The sequence below is a fragment of the Rousettus aegyptiacus genome, unplaced genomic scaffold, assembly GCF_014176215.1.
Source record: "Rousettus aegyptiacus isolate mRouAeg1 unplaced genomic scaffold, mRouAeg1.p scaffold_m13_p_9, whole genome shotgun sequence".
NCBI classification, from domain to species: Eukaryota; Metazoa; Chordata; class Mammalia; order Chiroptera; family Pteropodidae; genus Rousettus; species Rousettus aegyptiacus.
The window spans coordinates 33,158,171-33,173,146 of record NW_023416312.1 but is presented as its reverse complement, the minus strand read 5'-3'; positions in this window follow the sequence as shown (position 1 = coordinate 33,173,146).

The window sequence follows — 14,976 nt, the reverse complement described above, 5'->3', positions numbered from 1 at the left end:
GAGAGAAATCCAGAAACTAGTTGAGTGACGCTTGTCCATTGGACACCTGATAAAAAACAACATTAAAAGGAAAGGAGCAGGGACAGATCTGGAGATTGGTGCTGCAGATGCAGCCCAGAACCCCCTGCAAGACACAAGGAGAGGGAGTTAGGTGGTGGTTCTCAGTCTTTGAAGCCTGAACAGTCCTGACTGAGTGGTCAGTATATTCCATGTGGCACACCCCAGTGGTCATGGCAGAGACCAAATACAGAGGGGCAACAGCTATGTCTTAACAAATGCCATTGCCAGGCAGAAAACTGAGTCATGGATCCTCAAATCACCTAGCTTTGATAGCCAATGGAACTTGGCATTCATGAGTCCCACAGTAGCATATTAAACAAAGAATCAATTTTTAAATTGGTGTGTGATCACTTCCTACAGCTATGTCCCTGAGCTCTGTACAGAGGGAACAGGCAAAAACACTCATCTATTTTCTCTCCGGAAGAAGTTTCACTGCATACTTTAGCAGCTGCTGCCTGATGACCTAGCTTTTGACCAACCTGTGCATGGGATCTGACTGGGATGCTTCTGGGAGGCAGAAAGAGCTGGTGGTCATTTCTCCCACCTTCTCCCACTGGCTCATTCGAACAGTAAAATGAAATCTTCAGCTATTTCCTAGAAGGATCTTGTTCATATATCTAAGATCTTAACTGTTATAACTGTCACCTGAGGAATAAGTTCCCAAATCACCTATCTCTGGTTGCTAATGGGGCTTGGCACTTTTGAGTCCCTTGGGAATACACACACAAAGACACACACACACACATACACACATACACACACGCAGACAAGGTGGTTATATATGGGTATATAAGCACTTCAGTGACCATTTATGCTGGCTTAGCAGAGTGAGTAGGAACAAATACCCAGCTTTTGGTTTCTCCCTAAGAAGGGCCAGACTATATATCTAATGTTCTGACCTTCCCACCTGCAACCTGAAGGTCAAGCCTCCAATTAGCCTGAAACAGGGAACCAAAGGGACAGTTGATTTGTCTTTGGGAGCTTGAACAGAAGTGTGAGAATTTCCAAGCATTTGAGACACTGATGGGTCTTGGCACATCTTAATCTACTGAGAGCCACTAAGAACAAAGAGAGTGGCTTGGACAAACACAAAAGACTGAAAGCCCAGGATCTCAGGCTGGACAGACTGACAAGTTTCATTTCATACATGAGACAAGTCTGTCAAGACTGAGAGAGGTGGCTGTTTTATCTGATACTCAGAAACTGATAGAGATTCAGGGATAATGAAGAAGCAAGAGAATATGTTGCAAACAAAAGAACAAGATAACTGTTCAGAAATGAACTTTAATGAAATGGAGAAAACAGATTTTCTAGACAGAGTCCAAAACAATGGTTATAAATATGCTCACTAAAGCCAGGAGAACAATGAATGAACAAAGTGAGAATTTCAACAAAGAGATAGAATATATTAAAAAGTACCAAATATTCAAAAAGCTTTGGTCACACTGCTGCTGCCACCATCGCTTCAGGGCTTTGGATGCATTCGGACACCAAACCTGGTAGACCTAGAGGCTATGGCACTGCACTTTTCCCTGGGGAAGGGGAAGGGCTGAGGGAGTGGCTAAGTGCTGCTCCAAGAACTTGGCCAACTCCTTTGAAACAAGTTGGTTAAAAGACGTAATGGGAAAAATCGTACCATATATCCCTTACTTCATCTTACCCAAGTGGACTCCTGACTGCAGAGATTTTTTTTTAAAAGCTTTGTTCTTTTCAAAGTTATTTCAAAGGTACTCAAAGACTGACGATGGTCCAGGAAAAATGGCATAGATGATAGAGGCTTTGTTCATACCTTTTGCGACCAAATCAAAGTTGTGACAGAAACATGGAGCAAAGAGCAAGCAGAGTTGCCTTGAGTCTAGTGAACAAAAGCACTACAACTAGGGAGAGAAATAAAAAATCACCCTGCCATGCTAGGGGACAGGTGGAGGCAAGGTCGCTATGCTGTCCATCTGGAGTGTCAGAGTGGCTGAGTGGGACAGAGGCTACGGTGGCAGCAGCAGCCAGCAGCTGCAGATGCTTCTAAAATGGCAGTGTTTGTGACAGGACATTCACAGTGATAAACTCACTTGCTCTGAGCACCAACCTTAGGTTAGCTGCTGGGGCGGGGGGCACCAAGGACTTACAGAGGGCCACTGAGTTGTCTGAGTAAGAGCAGGAGGTGAGGCTTTCTCCCATGCAGAAGTGCTGGCAGTATCCATTGTTCCTCTGTTGTGCCCTCTCCACTCCCAGTGTGCGGAATCAGTGCCGCCAGAGCTGAGACATCATCAAATTGGATAACAGAGGTCTCTCTGCCCGGAGGATTCCCTAAAACTCCATCTCTCTCAACTCACGGCCCTTCCAAAGCCACATCCAGGTGTGTCTTCTGTGAGTCCATTGTTCCTTGCTGAGCCAACCCTGAACTCACACTGGTGGCAGCTGACCTAGGTTTCTGGCATGGCCTCTTGAGGCAACTATAATAAAAACATCTGTGGATTGCTTGCTAAATCTTATCAGGTAGCCCCAGAGGAGCACAGGCTGGGGCTAAACGTGGCCTGAAGCTGAACCCCTCTCAGGACTGTGCCACTGGACACCTACTACACAAAGCTATGCTAATAAGACCAGGAGACTTAGAACCTTTGCTTAGTGCATCAAAACAGACACACTAAGGTTGCCAAAATTGGAAGACAATGAAACAGAAACCATATGAGAAAACAGAACAGAAATCCAGGAATAATGGAGCCAAACAATCTAACAGATGCAGAGTTCAAAACACTGATTACAAAGATACTCAATGATCTTAGGGTAAGTGTAGATGAACTTGGTGAAAACTTTAACAGAGAGATAAAAAGCATAAAAATGGAAATGGAAATTATAAAAGAGAACCAGTCAGAAATGAAGAATACATTATCTGAAATGAAGAGTATATTAGAGGGAATCAACAGAATGAATGAAGAAGAGTATCAAACCACCACTATAGAGGACGGGAAAGCCAAAGACATCCAATCAGAATGGCAAAAAGAAGCCAAGACTATAATAATAATTTAAGGAGCTTATGGGACAAAATTAGATGTGAAAACATCCGTGTCATAGGGGTACCTGAAGAAGAAGATACCTGAAAAGATATTTGAAGAAATAATGATGGAAAACATCCCTAACCAGGTAATGAAAATAGACATACAATCCCAGGAAGTTCAGAGAGTTCCAAACAAGATGAACCCAAACAGTCCCACACCAAGACACAATACAATTAAAATACTAAAAGTTAAATTCAAAGAGAGATTCTTGAAAGCAGCAAGACAAAAGTTGTTAATTATCTACAAAGGAGCACCCATAAGACTGGCAATTGATTTCTCCAAAACAAACACAAAAACAGAAACACTATGCAGGACAGAAGGGCTTGGCACAAAATCTTCAACGTGATGAAAACCCAAGATCTATAACCAAGAATGCTTTATTCAGCAATGCTATCATTTAGAGTTGAAGGACAGAGAAAGAGTATCTCAGACGAAAATAACCTGAGTATATGTCTTTTACATCCTTGGTTAAATGTATTCCTAGGTATTTTTTGATATAATTGTAAATGGGATTGTTCTCATAATTTCTCTTTCTGATAGTTCATTATTGGTGTATTAAAAATGCAACCTATTTCAACACATAGAAATGAACACATGGAAGCTAATAAAATGAAAAAAAAAAACAAAGAAACATTCCACAAAAGAAACAACAGGAGAAAACTCCAAAAAATAAGCTAAATGAAATGGAGACAAGGAACCTACCAGAGAAAGAGTTCAATGTAATGGTTATAAGGATGCTCAATAAACTTATGGGGAGAATAGGTGAGCACAAAGAGAACCTCAAGAGAGAGACAGTAAGCATAAAAAAGGGCATAGAACCCTTAAAAAAGAACCAGACATAAATAAAGAATACAATAACTGAAATGAAGAATACACTAGAAGGATTCAACAGTAGATTGGGGGAAGCCAAAGATTGAATCAGTGAACTGGCAGACAAGGCAGAAGATTACACCTAATCAGAACAACAAAAAGAGAAAAGAATTTAAAAAATGAAGATAGTTTGAGACCTGTGGGACAACATGAAGTGCAACAATATCCACATCATACGAGTACCTGAAGGAGAAGTGAGAGAGCAAGGGATTGAGAATCTGTTTGAAGAAACGATGACAGAAAACTTCCCTGACCTGGCAAATGAATTAGACATACAAGTTCAGGAAGCACGAAGAGTCCCAAACATGTGGAATTCAAACAGACCCACACCAAGGAATATCAAAATTAAAATGCCAAAGTTCAAAGACAAAGAGAGAATCTTAAAAGCAGTAAGAGAAAGGCAGCTAATTACTTATAAGGGTACCCACGTAATAATGTCTGCTGATTTTTCATTGGAAATTTGCAGGCCACAGGGACAGTCAAGAAATATTCAAAGTTATGAAAAACAAGTTTCCACAACCATGAATACTCTACTCAGTAAGGGTTTCGATTAAAATGGAAGGTGAGATAAAGAGCTTCTCAGACAGAGAAAAGCTTAAGGAATTCATCACCAACAAGCCAGTATTACAAGAAATGTTTAAGGGACTTCTGTAAAAAGAGAAGGGATAAAAAAGAAAAGAGAAATAACAAATACAAATATTAAAACAGCAGTAACTATATATCTATCTAATCACTTTAAATATAAATGGATTAAATGCTCTAATCAACAGTTATAGGGTAGCTGAATGGATAAGAAAACAAGACCCATGCAGATGCTGTCTACAAGAGACCCACTTCAGATAAAATGAAACTCATAGACTGAAAGTAAAGGGATGGAAAAAGATATTTCAAGAAATGAAAATTAAAAAGAGCCGTGGTAGTGATACTTATATCAGATAAAATAGACTTTAAAACAAAAGCTATAATTAGAGACAAAGAAGGGCATTGCATAATGATAAAGGAATCAATAAATCAGAAGGACATAACCCTAGTAAACATATATGTACCCAACCTAGGAGCAGTTACATGCATAAAGCGAGTATTGACCAACATAAAAGGAAAGAATTACAGTAATTCTCTCATAGTGGAAGACTTTAACATCCCATTTACACTTATAGACAGATCTTCCAGTCAAAGAATCAACAAGGAAACAATGGGCCTAAAAGACACACTAGACCAGATGGATTTAATAGATATTTTCAGAGCACTTTACCACAGAGCAACAAAATATACATTCTTCTTAAGTGAATATGGAAATTTTCCAGGATAGACCATATTTTAGGACACAAAACAAATCTCAGTAAATTTAAGAAGATTGAAATCATATCAACCATCTTCTCCAATCACAATGGCATGAAACTAGTAATCAACTACAAGGGAAAAAAACTGGAAAATACACAAACACATGGAGGCTAAATAACATGCTACTAAACAATGAATGGTTTAACAGTGAGATCAAAGAAGAAATTAAAAGCTACCTAGAGAAAAATAAAAATGAAAACACAATGACTCCAAATTTATGGGACACAGTGAAAGCAGTCCTAAGAGGGGAAATTCATAGCGATACAGGTCTACAACAAGAGACAAGAAAAAGCTCAAATAAATAATCTAACCTTACACTTACAAAAACTAGAAAAAGAATGGCAAACGAAACCCAAAGTAAGTAGAAGGAAGGAAATAATAAAAATCAGAACAGAAATAAATGAAATAGGGTCTAGAAAAACAATACAAAAGAGTAATGAAACCAAGAGCTGGTTCTTTGAAAGGATCAACAAAATTGGCAAACCCTTAACCAAACTCATCAAGAAAAAAAGTGAGAGGACTCAAATAAGTAAAATCAGAAATGAAATAGAAATAACTACAGACTCCACAGAAACACAAAGGATCATGAGAAAATACTATGAGCAAATATACGGCAACTAATTGGATAAACTGGAACAAACAGACGCATTCGTAGAAACATACAATTCTCCAAGACTGAGTCAAGAAGAAAATGAAAATCTGATCCAACTGATTACCACCAAAGAAATCAAATTAGTAATCAAATACCTCCCCCCAAAACAAAAGTTATTGGCCAGATGGCTTCATAGATCAATTTTATCAAACATTTAAGGAAAAGTTAACACCTCTTCTTTTCAAACTATTCAAAAAACCTCAAGAAGAGAGAAAGCTCTGTAACTACTTTTATGAGAATACCATTACCTTGAATACAAAACCAGACAAATACATTACATTACAAAAACAGAAACTAAAGGCTGATATCTCCTGTGAACATTGATGCAAAATTCCTCAACAAAATATTAGCAACCCAAATTCAGCAATACATTAAAAATATCATACATCATGGTTAAATTGGATTTATTACTGTAATGAAAGTTTGGTACAAAATCCACAAGTCAATTAGTGTGATACATCACAATAACAAATTGAAAGATAAAACCATATGATTAGATTTGCATTTGATTTTGACCGAAGGAAGTTTGGGAGCACTGAGTGACATCATTAAATCTAAATCATAATCCTCCCAATGAGCGTAGCCAAAATCTTCAGGCAGTCTCAGGAAAAGGAAACTTGGTGAAGGCCTTCCTTGGAAAAGAAGAACAAGATATTGAGAGTTTGGAAAAACATGGTGAAGTGAGAAACATCCCCAGATCTTTCCTCTTGAAACAGCAATAAGCTGAACATCTAAAACTCAACAATAAACACCTAAACTCCACACAAGCATGCCTGAGCCTGGGATCGGTGCATAAGAGCTACCATAGGTCAGAACCTCAGCTGTTGAGCAGTGGACTGGGAGAAATAAAGAAGCTACCTCTCACAGCCAATGAAGCTCCCTGTAGGAGGAGGGGGAGAAGAGAAGGCAAGTTCCCTGAACAGCCCTGTGTGGGAGGGTTGTGAGCTAGCGGCAGGGCCCAGTCATCAGGGCAGAAAGCAGAGAAGCAGGAGAGTAGAAAAACAACAGTTGACCTTTACCAGCCACGGTTGCAAAACCAAGGTTGAGCTGCAGTCTCCATCCCCAACCCAGAGGTCCCCTCCCAAAAATATCTTCCAAGACTGAAAACTGTGGAGCCCAGGGGAATCTTAGCAAATGCTACCAAAACTGTCGCTAACACTAAGAGGGACTGAGACAAAGTAGTGAACGTGATTAAACATCTATAAGAAAAAAAAGGCATTATTAAGGCTGTATATAAAGCAGGGAGCAAGAGGCTTAGATGCCATGTACTGGAAACCAAAAGAAAAGTGCCTTCTTTGCAGCAGGCTAAAGAGAGAACTTTATATCATAAATCTTCTTTCTAGAAAAACAACAGAATACACTTCCATTAATGCCCAGGCAAAGAAATAGTCTATTAAACACCATAAGCAAACAAGATGACAAGGCATCTCAGAAAGAAAGAGAAAAATCTCCAGAAAATAAATTTACATACTTAGAAATATGCAACTTAAATGACAGAGAATTCAGGATGGTACTTCTGAAAAAAACTCAATGAGATCTGAAACAAATCATAACAACAATTTCAGGAATTGAAAAAATGACTAGATGAGCAGAATGAGTTCTTTAGCAAGGAGACTGAAACCTTCAAAAAGAACTGAATAGAACTTCTTGAGATTAAAAGCACACCGCAAGAGTTGAAAACCAAAATAGAAACAGAGTCGACCAAATGGAGGAAAGAATCAGTGATATTGAAGACAGAAATCTAGAAATAAATCAGAAGGAAGAAGAAAGAAACCAAAGAATAAAAAATAATAAAAAAGAAATGCAAGAACTAGCTGATACCATCAGGACAGGAAAAATAAAAATAATGGGCATTATTGAAGTGAGGAAAAGGAACAGGGACTAGAAAACATTTTCAGACAAGTAGTTGATGAGAATTTCCAAATCTAATGAATGAGCTGGAACTTGGAATTCAAGAAGTCAACAAAACACCCAATTATCTCAACCCAAAAAAGCTTTCACCAAGACACATTGTATTAAAATTATCAAAAATCAATGACAAAGACAGAATTCTCAGGGAAGCCAGGGAGAAGAAGATGGTAACATATCGAAGAAGACCCCTACTAGTAGTAACCAGAGGTGGGGTGTAGGGTAAGAGGGGGGAGATAGACAAGGTAAAAGGGGTCAAATATGTGCTGGAAGAAAGAAATCTAACTATGGGAGGTGAACACACAGTGTAAACATATATATGTGTTACTGTTAAAGTGTACAGCTGAAACGTATTGAATTTTGTTAACCAATGTCATCATAAAAAATAAATTAACTAAAAAAAACATATGATCACATCAATATATACAGGAAAACATTCAACACTATCCAGCATCCAATTATGATAAAGACTCTCTGAAAAGTAGGAATAGATAGAACATACCTCAACATAATAAAGGCCATATATGACAAACCTACAGCTAACATCATATTCGATTGACAAAGGCTAAAAGTTTTTTCCTTAAGAGCAGGAACAAGACAAGGATGCCCATTTTCACCACTCTTCTTCAAGATTATATTGGAAGTCTTAGCCACAGCAATAAGACAAGAAAGAAAAATAAAAGATATACAAATTGGAAAGGAAGAGGTAAAAATCTTATTATTTGCCAGTGACATGATACTATATATTGAGAAACCTAAAGATTCCACCAAATCCACCAAAAAAAAAACTGTTAGAACTGATCAATGAATTCAATAAAGTAGCACGTTACAAAATAAATATTCAGAAGTCAGTGGGATTTTTATACACCAGTGATGAACTTTCAAAGAGAGAAATTAAGAAAATAATCCTGTTTCTGATTGCATCAAAAAGTATAAATTACCTGGGAATAAATTAACCAAGGAGGTAAAAGACCTGTTCTCAGGAAATTATGTCATTGAAAAAAGGAATTGAAGAAGATACAAATAAACGGAAGCATATACTGTCCTCATAGGTAGGAAGAATCAACATCTTTAAAATGGCCATACTACCTACAGCAATCTACAGATTCAATGCAATCTCTATCAAAATACCAATGGCATTTTTTAGAGGGCTAGAAAAAAATAATCCTAAAATTTATATAGAACCAGAAAAGACTCTGAATAACCATGGCAATCTTAAGAAAGAAGAACAAAGTTGGAGGTATCATACTACCTGATATAAATCTCAGTTAATATATGACAAAAGAAGTAAGACTATGCAATGGGGTAAAGATAGTCTCTCCAATAAATGGTATTGGGAAAATTGAACAGATATATGCGAAAAAAATAAGAAGAAAGAAAGAAAGAAACTGGACTACATTCTTACACTGCATACAAGAATAGACTCAAAATTGATAAAAGACTTAAATGTAAGGCCTGAAACCATAAAACTTCTAGGTGAAAACATAGGCAGTAAACTCTCTGATGTAACTTACAGGAATCTTTTCAGATATGTCTCCCCAGGCAAGGAAAACAAAGGAAAAAATAAACAAAGGGGATGACATCAAACTAAAAAGTTTTTGTACAGCAAAGAAAACCATCAACAAAACAAAAAGACAACCAACTGATTGGGAGAATGTATTCTCTACTGATATATCTGATAAAAGGTAAATATCCAAAATATATAAGAACTCATACAACTCAACAACAAAAAAACAGTCAAATTAAAAATTGAGAAGACCTATACAGATACTTCTTCTAAGAGGAAATACAGATGGCCAATATACATAGGAAAAGATGCTCAAATTTACTAATCATCAGAGAAATGCAAATTAAAATCACAGTGAGTTATCACACCTGTCAGAATGGCTATCATCTATACATCAAAAAATAGCAAGTGTTCGGAGGATAAGGAGAAAAGGGAACCCTCATACATTGTTGGTGGGATTGTAAATTGGTACAGCCACTATGGAAAACAGTCAGAGGTTTCTCAAAAAATTGAAAATAGAAATATCTTTTGACCCAGCAATTGCACTTCTGGGTATTTATCCAAAGCAAACAAAAACAATAATTCATAAAGATCTATGCACCTCAATATTCACGGCAGCACACTTTACAATAGCCAAAATATGGAAGCAACCTAAATGCCCATTAATAGATGATTGGATAAAGAAGTTATGGTTCATATATACAATGTAATATCACTCAGCCATTAAAAATGAAATCCTACCATTCTCAACCACTTGAATGAACCTAGAGGTTATTATGCTGAGTGAAATAAGTAAGACAGGGGAAGATAAATATCATGTGATTTCACTTACATGAGGAATCTAAGAACAAAAAGAATCAATTAATCAAAAACAGACTCGCAAATATAGAGAACAATCTGGTGATAGTCAGAGAGGAGGGTGCTTGGGGATCTGATAGAATGGGGTGAAGGTTTAAGGAAGTACAAATTAATAGTTGATAGATGGTTACAGGGATGGGGAGCATGGCATAGGGAATGCAGTTAGCATTAATACATTGGCTAGGTGGAAAACCAGAGGAGAGAAGCCATTAGGCGCATCATATAATAAACTATATAAATGTCTAACCAATGTACTGTATACTTGAAACTAAGAAAAAAAAGAAGCACAGATAGTTACAAAGTAGTCATGGGGATGTAAAGTATGGCATATAGAATATAGTCAATGATACTGTAATAACCATGTATGGTGTTGGGTAGGTACTGGACCATTTGGGGGAAACCCTTTATAAATTATTATAAATGTCTAACCACTGCATATACCAGAAACTAATATAAAATAATATTGAATGTCAATAAAGTAAACATTGATAGTAAAAACATTCCACTCATCTGAATAAAAATGCAACAGATTTCTAAATATTAATTTTGCATCCTGCTACTTTACTGAATTCATTTATCAGTTCTCTTAGTTTTTTGGTGAAATCTTTAGCATTCTGTCCATATAATATTGTGTTATCTGCAAATAATGACAGTTTTGCTTCTTCCTTTCCAATCCAAATGCCTTTTATTTCTTTTTCTTGTCTGATTGCTGTGTCTAGGACTTCCAATACTATGTTGAATAATAATTATGAAAGTGGGCATCTTTGTCTTGTTCCTGATTATAAGGAAAACACTTTCAGCTTTTCTCTATTGAGTATGATAGTAGCTGTAGATTTGTCATATATGGCCTTTACTATGTTGAGGTATATTCCCTCTATTAATACTTTGCTGAGAGTTTTTATCGTAAATGAATGCTGGATTTTGTCGAATGCTTTTTCTGTATTTATTGATATGATCAATGAAATAAGATATTTTCCAATGATTCATCTGACAGGGGGTTGATATTCAAAATTTATAAAGAATTTATACAACTTGACACCAAAAGAAAACTAACAACCCAGATAAATAATGGGCAGAGGACTTGAACAGACATTTCTCCAAAGAGGATATACAGATGGCCAGTAGACATATGAAAAGTTGCTTAAGTTTGCTAGTCATCAGAGAAGTGCAAATTTAAACCACAATGAGATATCACCTCACACTTGTCAGATTGGCTATCATTAATAAATCAACAAAAGACAAATGCTGGCAAGGATGTGAAGAAAAGGAAACACTCATGCACTGTTGGTGGGATTGCAAATTGGTACAGCCACCATGTATAACAGTTTGGAAGTTCCTTAAAAAAAATTAATACTAAAACTATGTTGTGACCTAGTAATTCCACTTATGGTGCTTATTCAAGGAAATCCAAAACACTAATTTGAAAAGATATATATATATATATATATATATATATATATATATATATATATATATATACACACACACACACACCCCCATGTTCACTGCGATGCTATTTACAATAGCCAAGGTATGAAAGCAGTCTTAGTGCCCCTCAATAGACAATTGGATAAAGGAGAAGTGGTGCATATATGCAATGAAATATTACTCAGTTTGTAAAAAATGAAACTTTACCATTTGAGACAACATGGATGGACCTAAAGGATATTATGCTAAGTGAAATAAATCAAACAGAGAAAGGCAAATCCTATATGATTTCACTTACGTTTTAGAACCTAAAGAAAATAAACAATCAAAATAGAAACAGACTCATAGATCCAGAGAACAAACTGATGGTTATTAGATAAAGGGGTGGAGTTGAGAGGCTGAGTGAAAAAGATGAAGGAATTAAGAAGTACAAGTTGGGAATTACAAAATAGTAATTACAGTAAGTACAAATCGATAATTACAAAATGGGGATGTAAAGTACAGCATAAGGAATATAGTCAATAATAGTGTAATAACTATGTATAGTGCCAGGTATTGTAACAGATAAATCAGGGGGTTCACTTTGTAATTTATATACTATATGCCTGAAAATAATATAAAATAATATTAAATGTCAACCGTAATTGAAAAAAATATATAAATATATAAAATAAATAAAATATATAAAGAACTCATTCAACTCAATAACAAAAAAGAAAAAAACAATCCTATGTTTTAAAAATGAGCAAAAGACTTGAATAGACATTTCCTCAAAGAAGACATACAAATGAACCACAGGTACATGAAAAGATGCTCGACTTCACTAATCATCAGGGAAATGGAAATCAAAGCTACAATGAGATATTATGTCATACCAATAGAATGGATATTATTAAAAAAAGAGATAAGAAGTGTTGGAGAGGCTGTGAAGAAAAGGGACTCCTTATGCACTGTTGGTGGGAATGTACATTGGTACAGCCACTGGGAAAAACAGTTTGGATGTTCCTCAAAAAATTAAAAATAGAAGTAACATATAATTTCACAATTCAACCTTTAGGTTTGTATCTGAAGAAATGCAATCACTATCTCAAAGATATCTGCAACTCCATGTTTATTACAGCATCATTCATGACTGCCAACACATGGAAATAACTTAAGTGTTTATCAACAGATGGACAGCTGACTGGATAAAGAAAATATTATATACATTATGTAATATTTGGCCTTAAAAAGAAGGAACTCCTGATATTTGTGACAACATGGATAGATCTGGGGTGTTAGGCTAAGTAAAATAAACCAGAACCAGAAAAACAAATATTGCGTGAACTCATTTATACGTAGAATTAATAAAATAACCAAAAACCCGAATTCATAGTAATAGAGAGTAGAATAGTGTTTACCTGGGCTGTATCATGGGGAATTATTGTTAGATAAGTACAGAGTTTCAGTGAAAAGAATTCTGAAAATGGGTAGTGGTGATGGTTGCACAATATGAATGTACTTTATACCACTGAATTGTACATTTAAAATGATTAAGATAGTAAGTTCTATGTGTATTTTGTTACAATATAAAATAATGAAAATAAATAATTAAAAAGAGAACATTTTTAAAAAATGAATTGAATTTCTGGAAATTTAAGATATTTTGTGACAAGACTCTTTATCTTATTTAAAGCTTATGTTTTAGCAGGCTTCCTCTGACACTGCTCCAGTATTTGAAAGGTGGCATTGCCTCATTCCTGTTAGGTAGGAATGGAAGTGTAGTTTCTTCATTTGGCCTCTGTTGATACCCAGAGCGCAAGAGAGACTCCTTATTATTACTGTGCAAGGTTGAGAGTTCGGCACTCCCATTAGGCTTCTGCTGATACCAACCTGTCTTGGAGAGGCAGAAGCCTTATTACTGCACTCCATATGGCCTGATATAATGGGATGGTGGCCTTTTTACTGATAAGGGGTAATAATGGTCCTGGTTCCCTACAGGCCTTCCCTGACACCACCCCAGTGGGGATGGAGGAGTGCCTCACTGTTGCCGAGTGGCTATAGATGTCTATGCTCCTCGCATTGTCTCCACTGATGCTGCCATGGATTGGGGGCAAGGTGGACGCTTTACCCTAGAGGTGGTACAATTTCTTTCTCTCCACTAGCTATTCTCTAACACCACCAAAATTAGAAGGGGGAAGGGCTCTTCATTACTGCTGGATGGGAATGGAAGTCCAGTCTCTCCTCATGGTCTTTATGACATTTGAGGTGGTGGGTGGAACTAGTTTTTACCCAGAGAGGATAAAAGTTCTGGCTCCCCACTCACCTTTCTCTGACATCACCCTGGCAGGGTCAGAATCTGGAGTGTTTCTTTACATCCATGCAGAGGTAGAAATCTAGGCTCTCTACTTGAACTTCACAGGAGGTAGGGGTTGGGATGCACTGCAGTTTTTTCTATGGTGTTTGGTAGTTACCGTCTAAAAGTTTTATTCCTGGAAGGAATTTTTAAAAAATTATGTTTGCTCCATATTTCTGGAAGCAAGAGTGCCCTAAGTGACTCTTGAAAAGTATTTGTATTACATGCCTCAGGACTAACAATAAAAATCGGCTGAAATAGTTTCATTGTTGTTTTTGTTGCTGATTTGATTTTTCTTCAAAAAGCATGGGTTAAAAATTCCAGAAATGATATCTGCGCAGACTAACATTGAGCACATAAATAAATTATATACACAGTGGATAATGGAAGCTAAGTTTCTCCCTGTCAGCAAAGGGGGTTATAATCATTGAAAGGGAGAAGATTGAAATGAATCCTGTGTTGAACTGGAATTGGGGTAACAGTACGAATCCATGGTTTTTAATATGAATATAAAATAGATTAAAATATGGACATACACATCTCCTAGATCTGTCCTCTGAGAGGACCTAGTAGCAATGATAGATACCTCAATAGCAGTGAGCACACTTAGCACCCAGGTCTTGGTTTATAAATACCATTAGCCACTAGAAAAATAAACAGAAGTCCATGGTGAAATGTATGGGAAATATACAAAATATGTATGTAACATCTTGCTGTGCCCCAAAATAAGAAATGCTCAAAAAATGATGGGGTTGTATCAAATGGACTCAGGAGTCAACTTGAAGGGGTCTCCACTAACTAATGAAATCTGTAACTATTTGCATATTTAAATAAATAAGCTTAGTAAAAAAATATAATGTATTTAATAGAATAATAATCAATGAGTCAACACATACATTCTTGCATGAGAAGGGAAATCTCTTTATAGCAAAAAAAAATCTACAGTATTTTTTTGAATTCTACT